Source organism: Vipera ursinii (genome assembly GCF_947247035.1).
Source record: "Vipera ursinii genome assembly, chromosome: 2".
In the NCBI taxonomy this organism is placed as follows: Eukaryota; Metazoa; Chordata; class Lepidosauria; order Squamata; family Viperidae; genus Vipera; species Vipera ursinii.
Window position 1 is genome coordinate 158,332,379 of NC_139513.1, and position 27,231 is coordinate 158,359,609.

A 27,231-nucleotide genomic window follows, 5' to 3' on the forward strand; every position below is an offset into this window, starting at 1 on the left:
AGACACACAGATTTGTGACAATGAGATGGACAGTCAATGGAATGGAATGGGAAACAAGGTAGATTTTAACAAACTTAATTTTACACCGTGAGAAATTTATATAGTTGCTCTGTTATCTTAAGGGGGAGGGGGGCTGCCACCCAATTTTGGTCTAGGAAAACTCAGTGGCCGTAGTGCTGTTATTTCCATACAATAAATGAAATCCTTCCTCCCTCCTTTCCTTTCTTCCTTCCTTTTCTCTTAACTATTTCTAAAGTGTCATTATCAGATGCATACCATCCCTAAGCATTATCTACACCAGGGCTTTTTTTGTCATAGAACGCCCAGAACGGAGTTCCGGCACCTTTTTTTGGATGGAACCTTGTAGGGTAGGCAAGGCGGGTTGTATGATGTGTGTGAGTTCCGGCACCTTTTTTTTTTTACAAAAAAATCACTGATCTACACTATTGTGACACTATACTAATATGATAATCCATGTCACAAAGGAAGCACAAATCCAGTTCAGCCATTGTCCATGGTACCTGTCATTCATACTGCCCCAAGAGAGGAGGATTAAGACTATAATCTACACTTTCTTCTCTATATCAATATACTGTTCAGATCCTATTTGAAGCTTTTGGTGATCTTAAGGTAGGACATTCATTTCACTCCGAACACATTCACTCTTTTTTTCCTTATATAATTTTCTTCTATTTTTCAGTCTCCTCCATTTTTGGCCTCTTGAAATCAATGGTCATTTAGTATATGGGTCAATCAATAGTCAATTGTCAATTCGTCTACAGTGGGAAAGCTAAAATACTGAAATAGCTCTTAGGATGATTTTCTTTAATAATAGATTCGTTTTATGTCTGTGTAAGTCCTTTGAAAAAGGTGCTTCAGAATACAATGAGTGTGACTGAAAATCAAGCCATAGGACAGAAATTTGGAATCCTCTTCGGAGACATATCAACAACAAAACTCCAACCTAAGGAATAAGCCAGTCTATTGTTTCTAATGGTTGTCAATTTAAATATGAAGAAAATGTACTCCCAGCAACCAGTTCTCCGTATGGAGAATATTTCCTACCAAAGACCCCTTTGAGTTTGCTTTATCAGTCAGGTGTCTTCAGATACAGACTCATTCCCATCATGAGAGAGAAATGTTGGTTTGATCTTCTGTTATTAATTTCAGTGACAGAAGCCAGTCAATTTCTACCAAGGATGCCAACTCTGTGCAGTGGAAACGAAAGGTAATTCTTCCCCTTTGGGTAGTCAAACTCTGCCATTTTGAAAGATGTAGGAGGGAGATATAAAGCTTACAGATCAAATTAAATTCTATTTAGGACAAGAGAGTAGCTCATTACTCAAAAGACTGGGAATTATCATACGGTAGTTCCACTGTTTTGCATGGACAATTTAAAGGGGAAGCTAGGATGATTGAATGTTTACATTAACCTGCTCCAATTCAGCTTCTACAATATTGAGACCTGAAATGTTCCACTTGGTGTTTCTCTCTTTTGCATGTGTCATTTCATTAAATGAGTATCCACAAAGGTTTTCTTTAGGTCTAAAGTAGGGATATTCAGATGGTACTTTGTGAAGCTGAGTGAAAAGCTGCTTAAAAAGCTTTAAGGCTGGGTGTGGTAAAGGGTTACAAAATAACATTACAATATGTTCAACACAGTCAAAGATAAAGCGTTCCTCTATGTCAGATGTAAGAGGGGAGATCATAGATTTTCCCTGCCCCACCTGCTTTCAATAATGGCACACACATTATTGAGACAGATAGACAAACAGGCAAGGACAGATGGAGCACTAACTAAAAAAATGTACAGGAGAAAGCAGAATTCACAAAATGTCATGAAAAAGAGTCACCTGTGTCTGAGTTGGGCAGCTATATAAATTTGCTTATTAAATAAAAAAAATTAAAAAATCAAGTTTTTGCTACCGTTTATCAAAGGGTGATCTCTAATACCTGAGAATATTTGCATTCACACGTTTTAGACTAATATATATTTGTCTACATTCTAGAAGAAATAAAACTTTTATTTTATACCCAAACAGTGATAGACACCCATGAAAAAGCCGTGAATAAAAACAAATGCAAGACTTAGCATTTTAGAAGGAATTTACTTCTCATGTAAAATTACCTTTTAAGTTAATAGTTACTTAAATGTTCAACTTGAACAATATCAAGTCTGAACTCTTGCAACTATAAGCTGGACACTTACTTAATGAAGGAATTAGCCAGTACAAATGTTTATTCAAATAGCGGTCATAATTTCATTCCAACAAAGTTATATTATCCATATTATTTCAAGGAAGGGACTGAGAAGACAGAACACTTTAAAAAGTAGCAGACAGAGGACAACTGAAGAGCTACAGGTTGTGAAATTACTATAAAGGAGTGAAAGATGAATGTCTATTTTGATTATTATATGTCTAAATATTTAGACATATTTCTAAATAATTCTTGCATGCTTTTTAGCTAAATCAAATTATTGTCCCCACACTAAGTAAGGCCTTAACTTTTGTATGTTTCCACACACTTACCTTAGTGGTTTTAGAGGGGGGATACAAAAGTACAGTATCCCATTCTAACCCAAACTATGCCTATCCAGAGAAGGAGCCATTAAGAGTGCCATTTTTTTTTATTATACTGATGGTTGTTTGCTGGTACTTTTCTAAGCTGTTAGCTTCACATTTAACATGATTTCCTGTTATCGTGATCGATTTTATTAAAAATCCTTACTTTTGGACTGAAGTGATTGCATTTCTTTAAGCAAGATCCAATGCTGTCACGTAATATGTAAGATGCAGAGCAGTATGGTGGATATATTGTAATTAACTAATTCATGAATATTAGTTTTGTTTATACAGTGTGTCTTAGGGACTGGACATGAATCACGGTACAGAATCTTTCTCTACACTTGCTAGGTGGTATCTGTTTATAATCTACAAGCGCATATGGCAGATCCACCAGGCTCTGCTTGGTGCCTTGCCGGCATTTTGTCATCAATTGGGGAAGGGAGAGGGGAATAAATGGGCAATGAAGCTATATACCAGGGGTGTCAAACTGCTGGCCCATGGGCCGGTTGCATCATACAGAGGTCGTGCCCACCCCAGCTCCAGCAATGCAGAAAAAAGCCACGATACATCACAACATGTCACATGACGTGGCAAGTTTGACACCCGTGCTGTATACCTATATGATGGGAAATTGGGAGGGGGGAATTGACAGTTGAGGAAGGACAGAATCCATTTTGGAATCCGGTTCGTGCTGGCACTCCAGCATCTTCAAGGCCATTTGTCCTGAGAGTGGAATTTCACCAGCCCAAACAGTGTACTGTATCTCATAACATCTTGGCGGTGCTGGATTGGCTATGCACAGGTGGACCACAGCTCGAGGGTTAGGATGAGCCAGGGGTTTCTTTCTGTATTGACTCACGGTAATTTTAGATTTTAGATTCTGCTTGACTTTACTGCAACCAGCATCTCTTAGTAAAAGGGTCTTCTCACTTCAAGCAAATGGAGTCCAGAGTTTTACTTCCTTAAGGGATCACACTGGGGCAGGTCTGACAGCAGAGCAATAGCCATAGCACTTAGACTTTACATATTATATAATCTTGCCTGGACTGAACAATTGAAAAATAGTGTGTTTGGTAAAAGCAGAATAGATTATCACCTTTAAGGCAAATACTGAAGAATGTTTATCTTGAAATAAGTGTTGTTGTTGTTAGTTGCGAAGTCGTGTCCGACCCATCGTGACCCTATGGACAATGTTCCTCCAGGCTTTCCTGTCCTCTACCATCTTCTGGAGTTCATTTAAGCTCACGCCTACTGCTTCAGTAACTCCATCCAGCCACCTCATTCTCTGTCGTCCCCTTCTTCTATTGCCCTCAATCTTTCCCAGCATTAGGCTCTTCTCCAGTGAGTCCTTACTTCCCTTTAAGGCAAATACTGAAGAATGTTTATCTTGAAATAAGTGTTGTTGTTGTTAGTTGCGAAGTCGTGTCCGACCCATCGTGACCCTATGGACAATGTTCCTGCAGGCTTTCCTGTCCTCTACCATCTTCTGGAGTTCATTTAAGCTCACGCCTACTGCTTCAGTAACTCCATCCAGCCACCTCATTCTCTGTCGTCCCCTTCTTCTATTGCCCTCAATCTTTCCCAGCATTAGGCTCTTCTCCAGTGAGTCCTTACTTCTCATTAGGTGGCCAAAGTATTTGAGTTTTAGCTTCAGGATCTGGCCTTCTAAAGAGCAGTCAGGGTTGATCTCCTCTAGGACTGACCGGTTTGATCGCCTTGCAGTCCAAGGGACTCGCAGGAGTCTTCTCCAGCACCAGAGTTCAAAGGCCTCAATCCTTTGGCGCTCAGCCTTTTTTATGGTCCAACTTTCACTGCCATACATTGCAACTGGGAAGACCATAGCCTTGACTATATGCACTTTTGTTGGCAGGGTGATGTCTCTGCTTTTTAGTGTGCTGTCTAGATTTGCCATGGCTTTCCTCCCGAGGAGCAAGCGTCTTTTAATTTCTTGGCTACAGTCCCCATTTGCGGTGATCTTGGAGCCCAGGAAAATAAAATCTGTCACTACCTCCATTTCTTCCCCATCTATTTGCCAGGAATTGAGAGGGCCGGATGCCATGATCTTGGTTTTCTTAATGTTTAGTTTCAACCCAACTTTTGCACTTTCCTTCTTCACTGGCAACAAGAGACTCTTCAGTTCCTCTTCACTTTCTGCCATTAGCGTTAGGATAATTTTAAAACACACCAGAGTGCGGATCAGGGAATTAAGGAAGAATGGACCAGACTATATTTCCTCTCCACTCTAAATGTGCATCTTTTTAAACTTGAGCTAGACTGTACAGATTGTAATAATTTCTTTTGTGTTCTATAAGTTTATATAATAATCATAAGAATACAATACCATCAAGAGCACTCAGAGAGGAATTGTACTCTACTGACCAAGTTGCATTTTTTTTATGTACTAAATACTAGGAAATTAAAGCAAACCACTACAGAGATCTCCAGAACAATCCCTATATAGAAAATATAATGCAGCTCACGCAAGCTGCAGGATGCAGAATAATGCAGAGCTAAACATTTCACATTCAATGAAGAGCTGGAGGAAAAATTTAATTAACACAAGAAGCATGGTGCCACCATCATTATGTGCCTCCTTCTGCTTCATTTCCCAGAAAGGGGTAAATATCTAAACCTTGTTCCATCATGTTCTTTTTGTATTTCCTCATGTGAGAAGGGTAGAAAAAATACATTTGCTAACACATCTCTTCTTGCAGAAGAGGGCCTTTTCTGTCTCCGAAGTTTCACCCTGAGCTTTTAAGAGTCCTAATAGTAAACAAAAGTACTAATCTTTCTTCAGCTGTCCTCCATATATGTTGGGTGATGGGAGCTATGGCCCAACACATCTGGAAATTTGTAAAGAAAAGCTGCACTATACATTTACTTGATCTTCCTGTATGCCTCACTTCAATGATCACAGGAAAAGCTCAGGTAGAATGTCTGATGCCACTCAACTGCATTCTACTAGCACTGCCAAATATTCAGACATCAGGGTAAGGCTGCACAGGGATTAGTTCTGCCCTTGGCATTGGTGTACGTGGATATTTCTGCACACTTCAACAGTTGCACTAAGTGGCCTTGAACAGTGTCATCAGCTTGTTCCTCTCCCAGCATTGAGGCAGTTGCAATTTCAGAGTTGCAATTTCAGTTGTGCAAACAATGACAGGTTAGGCCAAATGATAGCTGGTTAAAGATCAGTGAACCACTGGTTCTTCTTTTTCTTTAACAGGTTCACTACTGGACGACCTGTATGTATTCCTGTATTCAAGTACAGGAAGAAAGATAAAACTCTGTCTTCAGGAGTAAAGCAGCAATTACTTAAGGGCAGAATTCAGGGCTCCGGAGCCATTGAGGACTCTGTTGTGCTGCTAAAAAGAGAGAGAACCAGAGCCTCAAGGAGTTTGCTAGCAGCAAATTCAAGCTATGTTCTACACTAGTTCCAAGATGCATTTTCATCTACTTAGCAGGTCAAGATGGGAAATTCACGCTATTCATGTGGTGCTTACCAGAAAGTGAGATGGAGGGCCACCAAGAGGATTTAAAAAAAAAAAAAGAAAAAAGCTCCGTACAAGATCCTTGGTCTACAAGGCTAATTAGCACAGCCCAGGGGAAAGGGAGAGACACTTTACAATAATTGGGTAATCATTAGTCACCGTAAAATCATTAATCACAACAGGAGAGCACATTGCTAATACAGCTCTAAGAGGCAGCATCAGCAGTGTTCTGACTTAATGGATGGCTCAGTTAATGTGGAGTAGTGGAAACTGAGAAACGTAATTTAGAGATGGGGATTCATGCTGTGCTGAAAATCAATTCAATGATGAAGGTCCATACAGTACACTTGATCATGTTGCTGTTTAGCTCATGGGAATGTATCCAAAAATGATCCAAAGGGTAAACATGTTGCAAAGAGGTATATTGAGATTGATTTATTTGTACAGTACCCTTCTATTGTAAATCACGCCCAAAGCAATATCTGAATATGTCAATAAGTAGAAAAATGTAACAATATAAAGTAACAAATCCATATCAGATCATATGCAATCATAAAATGCTGCATTTCAAAATATGAATCCAATACTTTATGAATAATGGATTCGTAAAACCAATATTGATTTTGTGTGCAATACCAAACAACCGAGTTGCATAAAAGAGCCTTGGTGGAGCAGTGGGCTAAGGCCTCCTTAAGTAACACCAGCTGCCTGCAATTAGTGCAGGTTCGAGTCCCACCAGGCTCAAGGTCGACTCAGCCTTCCATCCTTCCGAGGTAGGTAAAATGAGGACCCAGATTGTTGGGGGCAATTAAGCTGACTTTGTAATAATGTCGCTTGGGGTGTGTGTGAAAGCCCTAATAAGCAGGCATATACATAGAATGAAGGCTACTGCTAAGCTTGTAAGCCGCCCTGAGTCTTTGGAGAAGGGCGGGATATAAATGGAATTAAAATAAATAAATAAAATAAATAAATATAACTTCCCACCAAAAATGCGGAGAATTTAATAAGGCTGTGCAAAGGAGGTTGTGATCTACCTTGGCACATTGTTTTGCATATCAGAAATGATACTATGCCTTGGCATTCAAAGTGAAACATCACAGATGGCCATTTTCTTTTCTCACAGAGTTTAAAGGCACACAATGTTTGGGACTGCACAGATTCAGAAGACCACTGAAGGGGCAGAGAAGGAGCTAAAGCAAAGCAGAGCTCTTCCAAACTGTAAATAAAAAAATATTTCATAGATTTACTTTAATAAATGCCTCAGTCAAGTTATCCATATCAAATCATACCATCCAGCACAATCCAATGTATTAAGCACAGGCAGACAGAGGGAATACGTCTCATAGCATACTTCTTCCCTCAAGATGATGCTATAGGGCATTGCACGCCAAAGCAACTAAACACAAGGATGGTTTTTCTCCCCATGTCATCACTCTGCTAAACAATTAATTCTCACAACACTGTCAAACTCCCTAGTAGGGCTATTACTATTATCCTACTCATCTTTCCTATTACCTATTTCCTTATCCTCTTAGGAGTACAACCTTATTGCTTGTATCTTACAATTTATACTAATTGTTTTATTTAGTATCCTAGTATGATTTATGTTGTTTACTAATTTAGTATCCTATGACTATCACTGAGTGTTGTATCTTATGATTTATGATGAATGTATTTTATGATTATAATCATTTATTATTGCTTGTTGCTTGTATGTACACTGAGAGCTTATGCACCGGAGACAAATTCCTTGGGTGTCCAATCACACTTGGCCAATAAAGAATTGGAATACCAAGCCTTGTTAACTTAGCAAGTTCACTGGTGTGTAATACAGCAAAGGCCACCAGTTCAAAATAAAGAATGGGCAGCAGCCTTGGTGGAGCAGTGGGCTAATGCCTCTTTAAGTAACACCAGCTGCCTGCAATTAGTGCAGGTTTGCATCCCACCAGGCTCAAGGTTGACTCAGCCTTCCATCCTTCCGAGGTAGGTAAAATGAGGACCCAGATTGTTGGGGGCAATTAAGCTGACTTTGTAATAATGCCGCTGGGGTGTGTGTGAAAGCCCTAATAAGCAGGCATATACATAGAATGAAGGCTACTGCTAAGCTTGTAAGCCGCCCTGAGTCTTCGGAGAAGGGCGGGATATAAATGGAATTAAAATTTAAAAAAAAATATCTGGAGAATTTGTATTCCCAAATATTTCCTTGCTCCTTCCATTTTACCACACTAGCACTGAGGATGTTACCCTAGTTAGGGTAATGAAACGTCTGCAAAAAAAAAAACAAGCTCAGAGAGCACCAAGGACTCCTCATTTTACAATTCTTCAGAGATTGGCTTTTACACCTCTGCTCCTCTTACCCTAGTGATGGCAGCTTTAATTCTTACACTTGGTCCAAATCTCCTATCACAACTAAGCCTCTTCTGTTCCTTTCCCATGCACTCAGGACTCCAATGGCCTCAGCTAGAGTCACAAGCAAAGGATGCTTCCCAATTTGTGTGAGCCAGAATCAAGGAAAATGAGGAGTGATCTGTTTCAGATCCATCATAAAATTACAAATGTCTTTTCTTATACAAGAATACTACCTAATTCCTACATCAATATTTTGAATTGTGTTCAGTTAATAGAGTCTCAAAATATTTTGTAAGTCAGTTATCATCACCGTCGTCATCATTTTGGTCTCTTTCTCACTCACAAACAAGGCAGTTTTCTCACTTTGTCTATTTTTTCAGAGGTTGAAATTATACTGAGCTATGAGCAGGCATCACTACATCTGACCAAATATAGCAAAGAGGGTTAAATACATCAGTGTTAAGTACATAAGAGCATAATCATTTGCCTGCTATAATCACTGGGGTGTCTGTGAAGGGAAAACAACCCAATTAACTGTGTCTAATTAAGGGTGCTTTAGTTTAAGTCTCTATGCACTGAAGGATAGGATGCTATTCTGGAGCAGGGATTTCCAACAGAGTTGCTATCACATCTTTAATTGAAATTGGTTGGGTATGGATTCAATCAGAGACACTGGACACTTCTGCACTCAAGTGGTCTCAACTTTTTACATTGTTGAAACGCGGGAATGACCCTCTTTGACTACAAAGCCACCATGGAAACATTTATTTACCTGCTACATGCAACATTTAAAAAGAAAAGTATTTATAATTTGGCAAGTTGGTTTCCTTTTCCAGTTGAATATGTTCAGAGAGTGTATTGGAAAGGTGAAGCATAGAGAAAGAGTACTATAGCTGAAGAGACCAGAATGCCTTACTATCTCCAGGTCAGATGGTATGCCTCTGCAGGCTCATACAGATACACATAGGCAAGACATGGTCAAACTCAAAACTAGCACGGGATTTAGTCCTGGGTAATCTTAGGGACGCAGTGGCTCAGTGAGTTAGGACGCTGAGCTTGTCGATCAGAAGGTCGGCAGTTTGGCGGGTCGAATCCCAAGTGCCGTGTAGCAGAGTGAGCGCCTGTTACTCGTCCCAGCTTCTGCCAACCTAGCAGTTCGAAAGCACGTAAAAATGCAAGTAGAAAAATAGGGACCACTACGGTGGGAAGGTAACAGCGTTCCGTGCACCTGTGGCGTCTAGTCATGCCGGCCACATGACCACGGAGACGTCCTCGGACAAGCCCTGGCTCTTCGGCTTTGAAACGGAGATGAGCACCGGCCCCTAGAGTCGGAAACGACTAGCACGCATGTGCGGGGGAACCTTTACCTTTACCTAATCTTGGTCCACAGTCAAGAATGGTTGATCCATATGGAGTAATGATTACTCTCTTGTATTCTCTGTGCCACAATATGCATTCTAGGACAATTTAATACTTATTTACTCTCTTTCTGTTATTGAGTGAAGCACTTACAAAGCATGGAAATTATGGATGCGGGATGGAGTGGGGGGATGCATACTGGCTACTCTTTAGGTTGATCTGTGTTTATACTTCCCTGTTTCCCTTTCCCCATTGCTGAAAATGCACACTATAATAGAAATTGCAACATTGTTTATGAAAAGCATAGCCATTTAAGGTTTGAAGAAAAATCCCAGAAAACAGCTGTAATCAGCAGACCTAGTGAATTATGCAGGTGGCAGCTGTCAGGTGTTGGAAACAGCTGCCTTTTTTTGTAGGGGGAAATTAATGGGGGAAATGCAATTCCTATTGTGAGCAAACAAGTTGCAATGGGAAAAATCTATGCCACTATATTCTGGCCTTGCAAATCCTGTTGGGGGAGTGGCTAGGCACCAAGGTAAAAACTGGAAGACTGTGAGTTCTAGTTCTGCCTTAGGCCGAAATCAGCTGGATGGTAAACCATCTCTGAAAAGGCTTACCAAAAAAATGCAGGAACAAGTCCAGGCAGTCACCAGAAGTCAACATCAACTCAAAGGGACCAAAAAAATGAAAATAAAACACCAAAAGCCAAAACGCTTTAACAAAAAAAGAATTCAATGGCACCATGGACAGCTCCCTGCATGCTTCACAGCTGAATCCTTGAAAACTTGGATGTTCTGGTTTCCTTTTAAATGTGGGTGCTATCCTTTCAGATTTTATAATTACACTGTTGCTGCTACTGTAAATTTTTATATTATTGTTTTTGTTTAAATTTTATATATCACTACTTTAGAAAAGCGTTTCTGTAAATCCACCCTACCTTGAAAAACAGAATATTTTTTTATTTTATTTTAATTCCATTTATATCCCGCCCTTCTCCAAAGACTCAGGGCGGCTTACAAGCTTAGCAGTAGCCTTCATTCTATGTATATGCCTGCTTATTAGGGCTTTCAGACACACCCCAAGCGGCATTATTACAAAGTCAGCTTAATTGCCCCCAACAATCTGGGTCCTCATTTTACCTACCTCGGAAGGATGGAAGGCTGAGTCAACCTTGAGCCTGGTGGGATGCGAACCTGCACTAATTGCAGGCAGCTGGTGTTACTTAAGGAGGCATTAGCCCACTGCTCCACCAAGGCTCCACCAATAAGATTTTTTTTGTAAGATTAACACTTAAAAAAATGAGAACAGTATTAGTTACTATTTATTATTATGCTCACCATTCAACCTAATAATGTAATAGTCTTAAAAGAGTGCATAAACCAGAATACCCTTCTTCTTTTTAAACTGGATTTCCAACTCATTCCTTCTTGCCTACAAAGGAGAGGTATTATCTGATGGCAAAGTAGCAGAAACAAACAGCTTTCAGATGAATGTAGGACATGGTTGAAATTTTACATTTACAAAGTGAATACAGTTATATTAATAGATTTCAACTGAAGGTTCTTGGAAGTGAATGCGGTTACAGTAATAGATTTCAACTGAAGGTTCTCAGAATCAATGTTCAAAGGTGGCTTTGGAAACAATATGATTTACAAAGCAAGAAGTTTAGAAATGTAGTTTTGAGTTAATGCTTATTTTAGTTTAAGGAAATAATGCTTCCTGTTAACAGACTACTATACAATACAAGTGAGGGATGGATTCCACATATGTAAAAAAAATGGTTTAAAGATACCATCCATATATCATACTCTTAACCAGTACACACATTTTGTGATGCAACATAGAAAAAAAATTGCTTGCTAACTGTATAAATATGAGGTTTTAAAATGTCACCAAAATTTGCTCTTTACGGTCATTTAGAGATAAACCACCAGGAGTCTGTGGGAGGGCATTTCCCTCTATTTCAATTACCTTCATTTCCAAGAAAACAATAATTGGATGTACAATAGCTACTGCTTGGTTTAAATGTGAGTTCAACTGTCCAAATTAAAGGATAAAGATCAGGTCCCTGATTTGGTATTACAGTCTCTAACTTTCATTGGAAAGCTTGCTCCAAGAGCTGGAGATGGGTATTTGGGTGGTAATCTTTACTGTCTTCACCAGAGAGTCTCTGATCATCTAATTTTTGCTTTTGCACCAGGCCAAGATGTTTTCCTCGTTTCAGGCTTTTAAGATTAGCTTTCATTTCTACTGCAATGAGCTTGTAATTAACTTGCCTCTGCTGTCTAGAAAATTTAGAATTTAATTAATTTGATGCATGCATGTGCATGTACAGCAGGTATAATATGTACAGTATGCATGGACAGTATGTATGTTTAGTATGTATAGTATGTACAGCATGCATATACAATATGTATATTTAGGAGAGGGTCCCATTTAAATGTTTAGGCACAGGCTTTAAAAAGTTATATGTCACCCAGGAAAAGCTTTTCTCTGTGGGGCTTGGTGCATTTTTAATAAATACATAAACAAGCTGGGTACTAGGGAATATATTGAGCAGGGGAGGATTAAAAGGGGACAGACACAATCCTAATTGTTTGCTTTTGTTTAAAGGGACTTTTGTAACAATTCCTCTCTCTTATCCACGCACAGGGAGAGGTGGGGGAGAGAGAGAGAGAGAGAGACCCAAGGCAGACTTTTGGTGACTGTACAAGCCCCTGGCCCCCGGCTGCCATTTTTGTGACAGTGCCCAGTTTGGAATTGTCATAGCCAGGGATCAGACCAATTCTACAAGCTGAAAATTCAACTTAGAATTTAGCATAAAGTGTTCCCTAGCAACCCAAGTAAAGGGCCAATCACATGTTTGCTTAGTCTATCTGTTAATTCTAGAAGCTTCTTCTACTAAACAAATATTCTGTCTTGCTCTCTTTACATGCTTCCTTGATTTGTTATTAACTAAGTTACTTGTTCACTTAATGCCATTTTATTAACCAATCAGCTTTAGTTTTAATGTGCTGGGGCTGAAATTTATTTAGTCCACCGGCATTTCTGCCAATACCCATGTTATGTTTTTAAGATTCTAGTTGGGTTCACTATCCCCAAATGCTCCCATTCTCTGATTTACAGGCCACAGGAACACAATAAAGGATTTAATTTTTTTTATTACTTCAGTGACAACTGTAATAGCAGCAATAGTCTGAGCAAGATTTTTTTAAAAAAAAAACTCATAAAATACAATAACTCAAGACAGATTTAATGTCTTAACAAAGTTATTGATGGTAAAAGAAGATATATCACATGGTAATTTTCTGTAAATTTTTAATTTGCCTATCTGACAGGGCACAGCAAGATTTTCTTTTTTCAAATGAGTACTAGTTTGCTAGATGTGTGAGATTTATGGAAGGAAGGAATAGAGGTAGCGGGCATTACAGTTACATTTTAAAGGATGTCAACTAAAAGATAAGATGACTTTGTAGAACAGAAATGTGTCAGTGTGTTTGAATATTCATACCGCAAGACTTCTAACTTTGAGAAAATGGAAATTGCCATTCATTGTGCAGAATAATAGCTACACATTTCAGAGTTCTCAAAATATTTCAGAGAGGTTGTCATTAACTTATGTATAAAATCCCCATAAAATTGGTTTCCTTGGGAAAGTGGAATTAAGTGATTACAAGACTGGTTATTTCTAGCAATTCATGCAACATCTGATATATTTAATTTAAGGTAAGTATGGGTAGCACACAGATTTTGTGGGGGCCCAAACCCAGTCCTGTGACCACCAGAGACCCCCTCAAACAACCTCTCAAATTTTCCTAAAAAATTGCCCTTTAAAAAAAATTCTAAACCTTCAAAATCCAAAATTATGGGATAAAATATTACTTTTGCTCCCTAAAATGATATCATGTCACAGTCAGATCCTTTGCAGATCTCAGACGCCAATTTTGTTTCAGAAACTAATCCTTGACTCCAGTGATTGTTCCCCCTTCCCCAAGTAAATAGTAAGTATAAGTAGTAAGTAAGTAGTAAAGGAATGCTTGTATTACTAGCATGGGAAAGGATCTGACAGGATCCAGGCCATAGAATTTTATTTATGACTTATAAATAAGCAGAGGAATAAATATTAAATCTAGTGTGAGGATAAGAGCAAAAGTAACAGCTTCAAAAAATATTTGCTAGAGGAAATGGCAAGTCTGTATTATTCACAGTGTAATTAGATCCAGGACAACAAAAATATGGCAATAACTCATAGACTAATACATCCAAGCATTAACAAAATTCCCATTAAAACATTTTTTTTTCTAACCCAGGGGTGTCAAACTGCCAGCCCCCAGGCCGGATGCATCATAGCAAAACCGTGCCCACCCCATTGCCGGCAAAGCAAAAAACTCATGATATGTCAAGACATGTCACGTGAAGTTGTGAGTTTGACACCCCTGTTCTAACCTAACACTGAGAAAAGAGCCAGGTTTTCAAGGCCCATTTAAACAGCAGCAAAGTCAGGCAATTCAAACCTCCAGTGATTACTATTCCAACAGGCAAACACTGTGACAAGAGTAGGCCTACAGCCTGGGTCCTATCAGATGATACCGCTGTAAAGATAGGACCTGACTGTCACATTTTATCAGACAAGCAAAAACAAGGGGAGAAAAATGGTCCCTCAGAGAGCCAGATCCCCTATAGTATGAAAGATTTTACTGGTCACATGGGGTAACTAAGGTATGAGTAATTAGGAAAAGGGGTGAACGTGGTCTCAAATAACTCTGAGGCTGAAGCCATTATGTGATATTAGCTGAGTCTCTTTAATTTAAAACAACAGTTTAGTAATCCTCTGACAATCACACCCACAAAGGGACTCTAGGCAAACCACTCCCTCAGTTTTCTAGTCTGTGAAAATAACTATGCTCATAAAATTTGAGAAAAGGCAAAAGAAAAAAAAAGAAAAAGAAATACTGAATGGCACAATGAACCTCACCCAGTACTTTGAAAAGAGTTTTAAGCATGGGTTTCTGTTGCATGCAAAGATGGTGCAGTCCTTCCCCTCAAAGAAACAAGTTCTTACAAACAAAACAAAAAGAAGAAGAGGCATCTGTGCCAGAAAGATCAACATTGACTGATTTAGATCAAATCCACATGATAACCAACCCCAAGAAAATTAAGTCTTTGCTGTTGTTGCCCAAGGTGCCGCTTCAAGAGGGATCCATTAATCATCCTTTCGAGTCTTATTAAAACATTCAATCTAATACTACGAAGACTACCCTATTGGCTTTAAAAAAAATACAGGATGCCTTATGCAGCATATAACTCAATGTTCTAGGGAGGGGACAAATAGATTCATTAAATGACTTGACAGCAAAAAGACTTTTTATAGCCTTAATGTGTAGCTGCTATCACAGAGCTGGCATGAGGTCAGCAGTGTAAATTCTTAAAGCAGAAGGAAATTTCTGCTGTTGGGGCATTTAGGACTGAGTGAAAGCAGATGCTCTAATAAAATATTTGGCAGGAAAAGAGAACAAGCTGCTAAAGAGGAGGAAGTCAGTAGGGGGGGCGGTGGATGGATGGAAGCTAAGATGAAAAAATCCAAATGAAAAGGAAAGCAAATTTTGTCACTGCCAGAGATCAATAATGGGTTATTCTTATTTGCAAGCTGAAGAATTGGACACTCTTCCAAAAGAGAAACATTCATAAGACAAGCCCCTTTCATATGGCAAAAGCTGAAAAATGTTCAAGAGGAAGCCAATAGTTCCATGCCTAGCTGCCAGTCTTTTTCAGGAGAAATGCAATCATTCAGGCACTAACGTATTTAGAATATTACCTATATTCCAAAGTGAACCAAGTCCTTTTGGAAAATTTCATTTAGGTTACTTTAAGTCATTACAAGGGATGGTTATTCTGACATTATTTATTCTTGAAAAAACTTATAATTCCTGGTAATGATAAAATTATTTTTCAAATACTTGCAGACATCAAAACGGACAATTTAATATTTTGCCAGTACATATATTGGACAAATTAGTCTGCTGCAATTTCCCAGACTCTGTTTTGAGTATTGGGGGTATTTGCTTTTCTCCTGTTCTTGAGAAATGTTCAAAGATTACAAACAGTGATTTCAAGTTCACTTCTGCCAGCTCTTTTCCTACTTTGGAATAGAATTCATCTGGTTTAGAAAGCTAAATTTGTTTACTTTAGCAAAATGGGCTCTTGCTATATATATTTTTTCATCCCTAAACTGCATCCTCTTTCTCACCTTCAAGTGTGTTGAAAGGGTTATAAAATTCTGCCTTCTCCCTATTCCCCTCTATTATTTTCCTACCTTCCCTGCATAACAGATTAACAGTCTCCTTGACTCTTACTTTTGATATACTCTCAAACCCCCTTTGTATTATATTTTGGATTCCTGGCTAGCCTTGTCTCATTCTGAACCTTAGCCTTCCTAACTCCATCTCAACAGGTCCATGCTACAAGTTTCTACCCTTCTGTAGTCATCAACTCCTACTGAATTCTTATGCTACTCCTTTTTATCCCTCAGCTTGTCAGAGAGCTCACTCTTTCTGTATACAAACCCCTCAATGTTTTCTCTTTTTTTCCCCCCTTCTCATGTGGGTTGTGATTGTGCTTCCAGAACAGGCATGTCAAACTTGCGACGTCATGTGACGTCACGCAATCTATCACGACTTCTTCCCCATTGCCGGTAATGGGGTGGGTGCGGTTTCAGTGTAATGCAACCAGCCCGTGGGCTGGCAGTTTGACATGCCTTTTCCAGACTCTCCCATTTGATTTTGACATGCCATTTCAGAAATGATAGGGATTAGAGTGGCCTCTTACTCCTTGAGACCCCTTTCTAGTCTCCTCTGTTGTGGAACAAATTCCTGTGCCTCAGAGACCCATCCTGCAACACCTGAGCACCTCATTTGATGAGTCTCAGAAAAGCCTTTCCTTTCACCTTCTCTTCCATGAAACACAGAAGACTGTACTTGCAACAGGTATACTGTAAGAAAATGAAAACGATACACACATCACAAGACACCATAATTGTTTCCTCATTCACCATCTTTTCAACAGGATCTAAGAGAAAATCCCAGCTCCCTGGCTGAACAAAGGCCTCGTCCTTAAATAACCCCGGTCCAAGATACAAAGAGCTTTTGACTTTGGAACTCTTTTGGTGGAAAATGACATTTGCAGGGGGGGGAAAAGGAAAGACAAATGGAATGGTTGGTTGAGAAACTTTCATCCCCATTTTTTTTCCCGATTAATGTTCTCCCTTTTCATCTCTTTGAGTTTTCCTAGCCACAACTGGATTAATTTTCCTACTGAGCACACTATAAAACAAAAGCAGTCAGACTATGACTTCCAAGTATTTCACACCCACTTGAACTGTGTCTAGTTCAAAAGAAAGCTGAAGGAAAGATTTCCAATTTAGCACTGGACATGTGTAGATAAAGAGCACAGCCTCACTTTTCCCTTCATTTGGTCTGCCTTCTTCCTACATGGTTCAAATGTTGCCCCCTCCTGAAAGGTTTAATTTGGCATTAATTGGGCTACAACTTAAATTCAGTTCACGTTAGTTTTCTAAAAGCAATAAAGCAAACTCATCCAACTAGCATGAATCCCTTTAATACATTCTGTATTTAATTTCACACTGTTCAGGGTTCTGCATTCATAAACAGAATAGATAAGATGTATGCAGAGTCAACCAATAACTGAGAATGCTTTCAAAGAGGCTATTTGTGGTGAGAAGAGATAGGTTCAGAAGAACAAGATTGTACAGTATTGGGATGATTCAATGCGTGCATGCCTCACTTCTGCCCAGCTCATGAACAATTAAAGAATACACTTATCCAGTGCTTTATTCAAAGCCAAGACTCACTGGAACAGGATTGACTATTTGAATCCTTCCTCCTTTGTCTGTATGCATGCATTTTAATTTTATTAATGTGGCAGAGCCAGCAACATCTGTAAGTGAAGAGGCATGTAAGAGGCACCATCTTGATGTCCTCAAGCCTGTTCTGCAGCTTCCTAGGAAGCATAAGAGGCAGGAAGGCAGATGGAAGAGGAACAAGAAGGCAAAATGCCCATGGCCTTCTCATACTTGGCTTTAATCAAGAGGTTCCTTTCCAGCCTGCAGCTTTGCTAGAACAGAATAAATTCATCCAGCTCTACTCCCGAAGCAGCTCTGCACACCTAAATACAGCATGCTGACATTTTTTTTGTCTTGTTCTGTCTTTGTTACTTGGCCATATGAACATTTCCAATTTATCTACCCATAAACACGCAATGCAAAATTAATGCAAATACAGATTTTTTTTAAAAAAAAGTCCATGAAAGTTGAATTTCTTAAAATGATTACACTGTTGAATTAATGCAGCCTCTCACTATTCATATTAACTCATCTGAATTCAAATTCATTCAGTTTCAAAGCATTTCCAGCTCCATTTGAATTTGAAGCTACCCAAAGGAGGCACATTTGACTCTGAATGCCTACTGGAGTGAGAGGGTATCTAAATCTAAATAACAGATTTCTTTTCAGCATGCGTGACAATTTTGCTATGCAGAGTTGGTTCACCTGGCCCATGACATCTGGTTGATGTGCAGAAATAGCACACTGGACTGTTTGTGTAGAATCTGATTCTAAAAATATCCAATACAAGACCACTGATTGAATGCATTTCATTATTGGTTCTCAGAAGGCTGCATTGTAGTAAGAAAAGTTACTCGAGTGATATCAAGTAAGTAGAATAATGGTTGATGAGATTTGAAATCTACCACATTTTGAAGTGAACAGCTTGCAGAAGATTGATCCAAAGAATACTCAATGAAGCCTTTGAGTGCCATCTAATCAAAATGTGTGCTGGGAAAACATACAACACGCTAAAAGAAAAGACAGTGATAGGGATGCATAGTGTCAGAGAGCCCTATCTGTCATTATTAACCATGGCTAGAAAATCATTGCTGTGACATATAGAAGACAGAATTTCAAGATTAACAATTCAGAATCCCTCCTTTTATACATATTGAGATAGCACATCTTCAAAGAGTGTCACCTCAACAAGGGTACTCAGTGGTTCATTTCTCTCGTTTCCTGCCTTAAGCCAACAGAACAGTTTCTTTCTGAGCATGGTCAGACCAACAGCTCCCATCCCTCACACCCATGATGGGGCCTTTTGGCTGGAAATGTGGGAACTGTCATTCTAACACATCTCAAAGGCTATCAATTGTAAGAAGCAACTAATGGAAGTCTAATGTGATAGACAGACAGACAGACAGACAATGAAATCAGACTGCTTCCTGATGTTGATAGCTCCTATTCTCCTTGTCTATTTGCTGTTTTGGCTTGTGTTGATAGGAACTAGAGTCCAACATAGGATAAAGTTGCACTATTCTAATCCAGATGCCCTATCTTCTTTCCAGGAGGACTTTAATGCAACAAAGGCTACCAGGATCCTGGATACAGAATGGAAAAATCATGAATCTGATGCACCAATAATCAAAGCAGTTCACTGTGTAGCCTTTGTTGTGATTCCTTGCCAGTCAGTGGATCCGGCAGTTGAGTCTGAGGAATCAGATGAGGAGGAGGGGCATGGAGTGACATTAGAGTCAGAGGAAGGCTCTGAGGAGCTCCAAGACTTAAGTCAGATGAGGAGCCTGGCCCCTCTACTCATGCTCAGGCTGAGACACAGCTGTGCTGCAAGCCTGAGTTGCACAGTGATGGAGAACAGTTGGGACAAATCATGGATGCATAAATGCACATGCAAGACAAGCGAGTAGGACAGAGGAATGCAATGGGGTGGCTCCAAAGGCAAAGGAGAAGGCATTAGGAAACCCCGCCTTGGCTGAATTATAAAAGGGAAGGTGTGGGAGGTGCTGGTTGCTGAAGGCAACTGCTTGTGTTGAGGATCGAGTTTCTGTGGACTGTGTTTGTTTGCCTTGGACCTTGACTCAGTCTGTGAGAATAAAAGGGGTTGGTTTTTTTCCTTGCAGTTTCTGCCTGTTTCTTGGAAAAGGGGGTTTCTCCTTGTGAGCATAACAAGGACTCACGTAGGCTGAGACAGAACAGCCTTGACTAAATTACTACCTCTTACTACTATGTAGTACTTGATATCCCACAGTGGTTAACCAAATCAGGCATGTCAGAAAATCCTAGGTTCAATTAGACTCCTGTAATGTATTCTAAATAGGACTAGCTCCAAGTTCAGTCCACAATCTTAAGTTTGCCAAAATCATCAGCAAACATGGTTTCTACAAGAACCTGAGAAATATCTGTGCTAATAGCAACTCTCTGGCTGCCTGTTATTTTTACTTCTTCATATGGTTTCTGTCCAAGTTACTTCAGAGAATGCCTCTTCCTCTATATCTCTATCCCAGAATATCTGCCTACATTTGGGACTGGGTTCAGTCTTTCTTTGTATGAGTAGTCCTTGGCTTAAGACCACAACTGGGACCAGAATTTCCGTGATGGGCAGAAAATAGCTTGCTAATGAAATCAAAGTGCTTCCTCATGCCGATAGCTATCTGGCAAGAACAGCAAGCAAGGTGGTTTTAAGTGAGTCACACACCCAATTTTATGACCTTTTTTTGCCACAGTGAATCAGTGCACTGCAGTTGCTAAGTGAATCACATGGTTGTTAAGTGAATCCATCTTCCCCCACTGCTTGTTGGAAGCTATCTGGAAAGGTCGCAAATGGAGATCACATGATCCCAGGATGCTGCAAACAGATGCCGGTTGCCAAGTGCCTGAAATTTGGATGACCAAGGGGATGCTATGACAGATTTTAGTTGAAGGACCAGTTGTAAGTCACTTTTTTCAGTGCCATTGTAACTTTGAATGGTCACAAAACAATTGCTTGGAACTCAAGGACCATCTGAAAATTGCCTGTCTGAATTCCCTAAAGTGCCCTCCTAGCTGATTTGATATTTCATCCTAACCTCTATGCTGGTTTTTCAAAAAGCTTTAACCACACAGGATGTTATGCACTTACAATGCTTTTGAATTGATTTTAATTTCTCTGCTTTTAACTTTAGAAAACTCTAACAATACAACCCTATATTTCTATTAACTGGAACAAAAGATCTACTGCCTTTTCTTGTGAGTAGGTCCAGAGACTGCATTAAATGGGCCTTTGTGCAATATAACAAACCTTATTAATATTGTTAGTATTCAAGCAAACATGCTTAAACAATAAAACATAGTTTTAACAATCGTATAGCAAATGTGATTATTAATTCAATTTACATAGCTGCCCATCACTTACATTTTATTAAAGGATAAAACCAAAGTCTTTTATAAAGGTCTTCCTTTAAAAAAAAACAACGGTTCAAATAATTATTAAAAACAGGAAGAGAATGAGTGTGTCAGCTTTCCCTCAGAAAGATTTAACTGAGCTGCTCCTATGAGAAGACAAGGGAGGCTTGTTTTAAATTCAGGAAAAAAATATATAATGGAGGCGTAGAAATATTTTGGAATTCTCAAGGTCAGCAATGGGCAAGAATGGAGTAATCAATGTCCAGAATATTTTTCAAGGGCTGCAGGTCCTAACGATGAAAAGTAGAACCAGAAACCTTGAAGAACACACCATCCATCCACGCTCAGAATCAAAGTTATCATTTTAAAGATGCATTTCAGGCTGTTTGAGGAAGACACGTGCGAAGGGTTTGCCTTCTACAGGCTCTGCTCACAATTCAAAGTCCTTTAATTTTGGTGAATGAACATCAAGTACAGGCAATTTAGGAAAAACTGTGGTTTAAATGATGGGAATGGAAGGCTTTGGGCAGCTTTCTGCTCCCACTGTTAGCCTTCATTTGGAAAAAGAGAAAATAGACCTTCAACATCTGGCCCATTATTCTCAGGAAAGGAGCTCAACACTGCAGGCCCCATTGTGATGAAGCATCCCCTGACAGAATACTTCTGATTATTAGGACTAAAGCAATATGTTGCTCCTATGCTCTCCCAACCCAACAATGGATTTATTTTTCATAGAAGGCGAGGGAAAGTATTGCTGTCATTGAAATGGAGAAAATAATATTCCTCCTGTGAGGCAGCTAGTCGATGCATGTCTTCCGCTCTTGGTTTATGAGATATAGTTGTTTTTTCTGCATGGTGAGAGAATTTAAAATCAAAACTTTGTGGAGTAGAATTCATAAAGCCATGGGAGGGAGTTGGGGGTGGTGGTGATAGGAGAGAGTCCATTTAGACAGTCCAGCCTGATCCCATAAGAGATTTTGCTTAGACTTCGAGCAAGTGAGATAAATGTCTGGCACATCTGATGACACATAAAAGGCTAACTCCATAAATTACTTATGGATGCAGCTAGTGCTTTTTTTGTAAAAGAAAAAGGTGCTGGAACTCACACACGTCATACAACCCACCTTGCCTACCCTACAAGGTTCCATCCAAAAAAGGTGCCAGAACTCCGTTCTGAACGTTCTATGAGAAAAAAAGCCCTGGATGCAGCAGAAGACTTCCCTTTGGGGGTTTACAACAAAGACCATTTGACTGTATAATTTTGTCTGTGCAACACCCTCATAATCACACCATAAAGCATGGAAACCGCTATTGTAAAGGTCCAAAGCAAAGGTCACGCAACAAATAATAAAGGGTTTTGCACCAAGTGCAAGACTTTTAGCTTTTTTTTTTACCCTTGGACTGATGTCTTGTTTATAAGATCCAGAGTTCCGTCTATTGCCAAAATACAATTTATACCAGCACAAAGTGCTGCAGTGTTGTATATTGCTCACTAGTGTGAAATTTATGGGAAAAGCTTCAGAGGTTGGCCATCCAGATAATTTTCTTTTTGCTTTCAAATATCGAAAGCTCACTTAGGAATCTCACATGTGATCCCAAGAACTGGCCACAACTTCTAAAACAACTGCTTTCATATTAATCTCCTAAAACTCAAAATGCTATTCTTTTTTTAAAAAACACTTTTAAATCTTGTCGTCTTGATACTCAGTTCACTTAGGATTGAATTTCATTGAATTAAAAATGGGGTTCCATTTGAATAAAAACATTGCGACCATTCTCCATTGTCATATTCCAACAAAATGAAATGCTATTCACGGGGGATTTCACCATTGACAGCTAACTGTAATATTAAGAAATAGCATTCTTTTGCACTTCAGCTAAATATTGCCCTCAAGATTAAACCCTTTAATCTTGAGGGCAATATTTAGCTGAAGTGCAAAAGAATGCTATTTCTTAATATACACAGCTGTCAATGCCTGAAAATGCATTGTCTAGGCCAGGGGTAGGCAACCTCGGCTGACTCAGGAATTCCATGAGTCATAAAAGAGCCGAGGTTGCCTACCCCTGGTCTAGGCTATTAATTCACTTTAGCTTTATTTTTCTAAAACTCTTTTCAGAGACAGAAAGGAATTTGCAACTATTACCAACCTTAGATTTCTTAGAAATCATGCTTGTATGCAATATGCTAATATTGAACAAAACAAGAGGATTTATTGTAAGAAGTCTTCCTGGAGAGATGGCACAGTATGTACGGATTAAGGTACTGTTGGGTTTTTGTTATATTCTGAGTACTGGTTGTTTTCCTGCAGATGTTTCATTACCAGACTAGGTAACATCCTCAGCACACTGAGCTGTACACATTTTGTCCCATGTTTCACCTTGACCTACATGCATTTTCCATTATGGGGCCAAGGTATGATTTGGGGGCCAAGAAAACCTTGTTTCAGATCCACCTTAGCCAAAGGAACTGATTGGGTGATTGCTGTAGGTCATGGAAGTCAAACTCAATCGCGTCATGTGATGTATTTTGCCTTTGCGGAGCCGGAGTGGTTATGGCTAGAGTGGGTACGGCCTGCGTATGACGCATTCAGTCCACGGCCACCAGCTTGACACTCCTACTATAGGTTAAAAAAAAGGGAAATTCCCATCAAAACTCTGGGAGGAAAGGAGAGGCATAAATCTAACAAACCAAAAACTCTAAAAGATAAACCAAATTATAGCTAATCATTGGTTTTTTTGCTATTGATTTTATTATGAAGCCAACTACATATGTTCAATATAGGTGTTTTTGAACTAAAATGTGAGTTTCCCACTTGTTGATTCACAAGAAAACTCAGCAACACTGCTGTTCAGAAGCAAAGTCAGTTGGTATATATGGACATTATGCAACCTAAGGCTGTGTTCATACCAAGCGCTTAACTAGGTCAGGTAAAGTCTTAGCAGATCCATCCATCCATCCATCATGAAGCTTGATTAGCTGCTGCTTCTGCTGCTGCTTCTTTGCCACAGTGAATTACAAAAATCTAGACCTCTTTATTATTTACGGTTCAGTGTACTGTGTCAAATGAGAAAGTGGGTTAATTTCAGTAAACGCTAGGGTAAGCATATTGTGTGAATACAGCCAATACATAAAGCAGCTCCAGTTCATGAAAAGAAAGTTTCATTTAAAGGAACTATTCCAAAAAAAAATACACAGAAAACATACAGGACAAAAGGAAATAGTGACAATTCATGCTGAGATGTCTGGCAATCCCAGCATAACTGGCTTGCACCTTTTGGAAGAAGACAACCTTAAAATGACATGTGCTTTCCCCAACAGCAGGAGGCAAACCTTAGAAATGCACTTGGAAAGACAATTGAAATTTCAACTACTAAGACTTTTCAAATAGTATTTTACCATATCTCCCAATGCCTGGGATAGACCCAAACATATCAATTCAACAGTGTGATAGCTTGCATCAGATAAATGTCAAAACATTTCTATCACCACAGCCCCAATGGGAGACGACTACAGTTAATAAGAGCATAATGTGCAGCCAACAATGGGCACAAAATCAAGAAGTATAGCTGAAATGTATAGTCTAATTTAAATTTAGCCAGAAAAGCTGACAGCATCTTGCTTTGTGCCCTGGTTTATTTATTTATTTTTTTCCAAATCCCCACCAATTCAAGAAAAAGGAAAGTTGTAGAATTTGGTTCTTAACAGTTTGCACCAACCTCTAACCTGCAGGAAGAAAATTTACATCTGAATGCTTCCTCTCCTGTGTGTTGGGAAATAGTCTAGGCAAGACCACTTCCTAACCCATATGAAGGTATAAGGATTTATTGTAAGAGGAAAAATAAGCTACAGTGTTTTGTAAAAGCTGGACAGTATCATGGGATGATTCTGGGTTTTGCAGCGAGCTATTTGCATAGTCTGTACAGAATAAAAAACCCAACAGGGAAGGTACAACTATGGTGATTTCTTACATGGCATACCTCTCATCCAATTCTAATTTTGTCTACAGAGAGTCCTACTAAGAGGCCACTTAAGGACACGATGACTATTATCATGTGTAACATTAAACACACATTTTTAGCTTTTTAAAATGTACATGTGTGAATACTCTCAGAACACCTAAAATGCAGATAGAAACCTTTTTTCTGATTAAGCATACACTTTCTAGAATATGTTGGTTTTACATCCAGATTAGAGGAGTAGGATATGCAAAGGAAAATGTAAATCTCATGTATGAAAAGTGCCCTAAGGCACTTGACTGAGATAAGGATAGACCATGTTGTGCCAAATCGAAAGGAATTAGCACTTCAAATTGAAAGCTGTGATGTTCATTTTCCTTTCCACTGGGACCTCAGCCTTTACACTGTGAAATAGACAACTTACAACTGGCTTGATCTACATCAGGTGAATACACTGAAGAAAGAAATAAGAGACAAGCGTTCAAGTGGATAGCTTTGCTGCAGCTGACAAAGCTGGATTCCTTGGAATGAATAGGTGGCATCCGGCAGAGCTCCAGGATGATCTAGAAGCTTCTTGGCAGAGATCCATTCATTCATTTGTTCCAAGTGTATTTTCAGTCACCACTGCTAACCTTCACTTTCTCTCCAGGCAATAGGAAGTCCATTTCCACATTAGGATTTGCCCATTCCAGGACATTGACACCTTTGCTTATCTACCAGCCCCATCTGCTTTTGCTTGTAATATTTTTTTATTATTATTTATGATCAGGAAGCTCCTTCTCCCAGCCCTAAGAAGCATTGGTCCTATCAACTCCTAGACATTAATGTCATAGAAAGAGCAGAGGATTTGACATCCACCTTCTTTCTTAGCTCATTTCTCCCTCCTCCCTACAATTAACCGGACATGTAAACTGTACACACATTTTACTTGTGGAATTTTTAGACAGTAAGGAGCTAGCAAGCCATATGTACAAATTTGCATCACTTGCTGTACTATGAAATAACAGTCATTAGAGTAACTCCAACACATGGGTATATAAATCAATGTGCCCTTAAGCTTCACAATGAGACGCCTATAATTGGCAGCAGACCTACATCTCCGTCCCATCTCCAAAGATCCTCTCCAGTTCCTATGTGGAGAACCATATTCCAATCCTATTGCTTCCTTTCTATTTAATGCTGAGGAAATACCCTTAGGGTATCTATGCATTACAGTCCATCAACCTACCCAGCAATTTCAAAATCAGCAGCTCACAGCTACAACCTCACCCAGGATGTGGGGATTCCTTTTCAAGAGTTTATCAGCTGGGGGTTTTCTAACTGCTTCATGTGCATGTGGGTTTGGATACAGACAGGTAACTGGAGACAGAAGCAAAATTGGGAGAGGATCAGACCCAATGTGTTTATCTAAAACCTTTATGGGCGTTTCCTACTCTAAACATTTATTGACTTGCTGCTGCTGCTACTACTATTTGAAGCTTATTCTTATTCCACAAACATACACAGAGACACTATTTCAAAGCTTTAAACATCAAAGGAATCCTACATGGTGGAAGAATAGGTTTTGTTGCACTTTTGTGTACAACCACATCGGGAAATCGACACATCTCAGGCACAAACACTAATCCACCAATTCCACTATGTTCTGCAGAGTTCAAAACCCGTCTATGTTCCAGAACCAGTCCTCCCGTGCTTTCTTCCCCATTATAACTACTCAGACTTACGGAGATGAGCATTTCTCCTTTAAGAATTGGTGAAAGTTTTCCACTGGTGGGGAAAAAAAATCTACTCAGACAAGCATAAAGAAAAAGAAAAAAAAAACCAACGGGAAGGAGAGAATCGTTAATTCTGTCTCCCAGCTGAAAAGAAATAATAAAGCAATCGATCCAAACGAACTCAATGAGCCTGGAGAAATCAGAGTGTTTGGGTAGGACTGGCACTGAGGTTTTCAAAAAAGGGAGAATGGTATGGAAATCCCAAAGACACCAATCATTGCGCAAGGCAAGACAGTTCCCTGGAAGAGGCTAGGAGGAATCCAGAGAAGTGATCCACTGCAGCCAGGACTAGCCACAGTTAGGAGAATGCTTTTTGGGGTGGGGGTGGAGGGGGCAGAATCTCTCTTTTCATTTCAGGAGGGGTTGCATAGCAGAATCGTTGGAGGGATCATATAACACGGTTTTCAGAGGAAACATTGATTAAAGAAAAGAAAAAAAGAGGGCAGTAGGAAAAGGAAGACATGTAGTCTTTCCTCCCCAAACCCCTTCAGCCT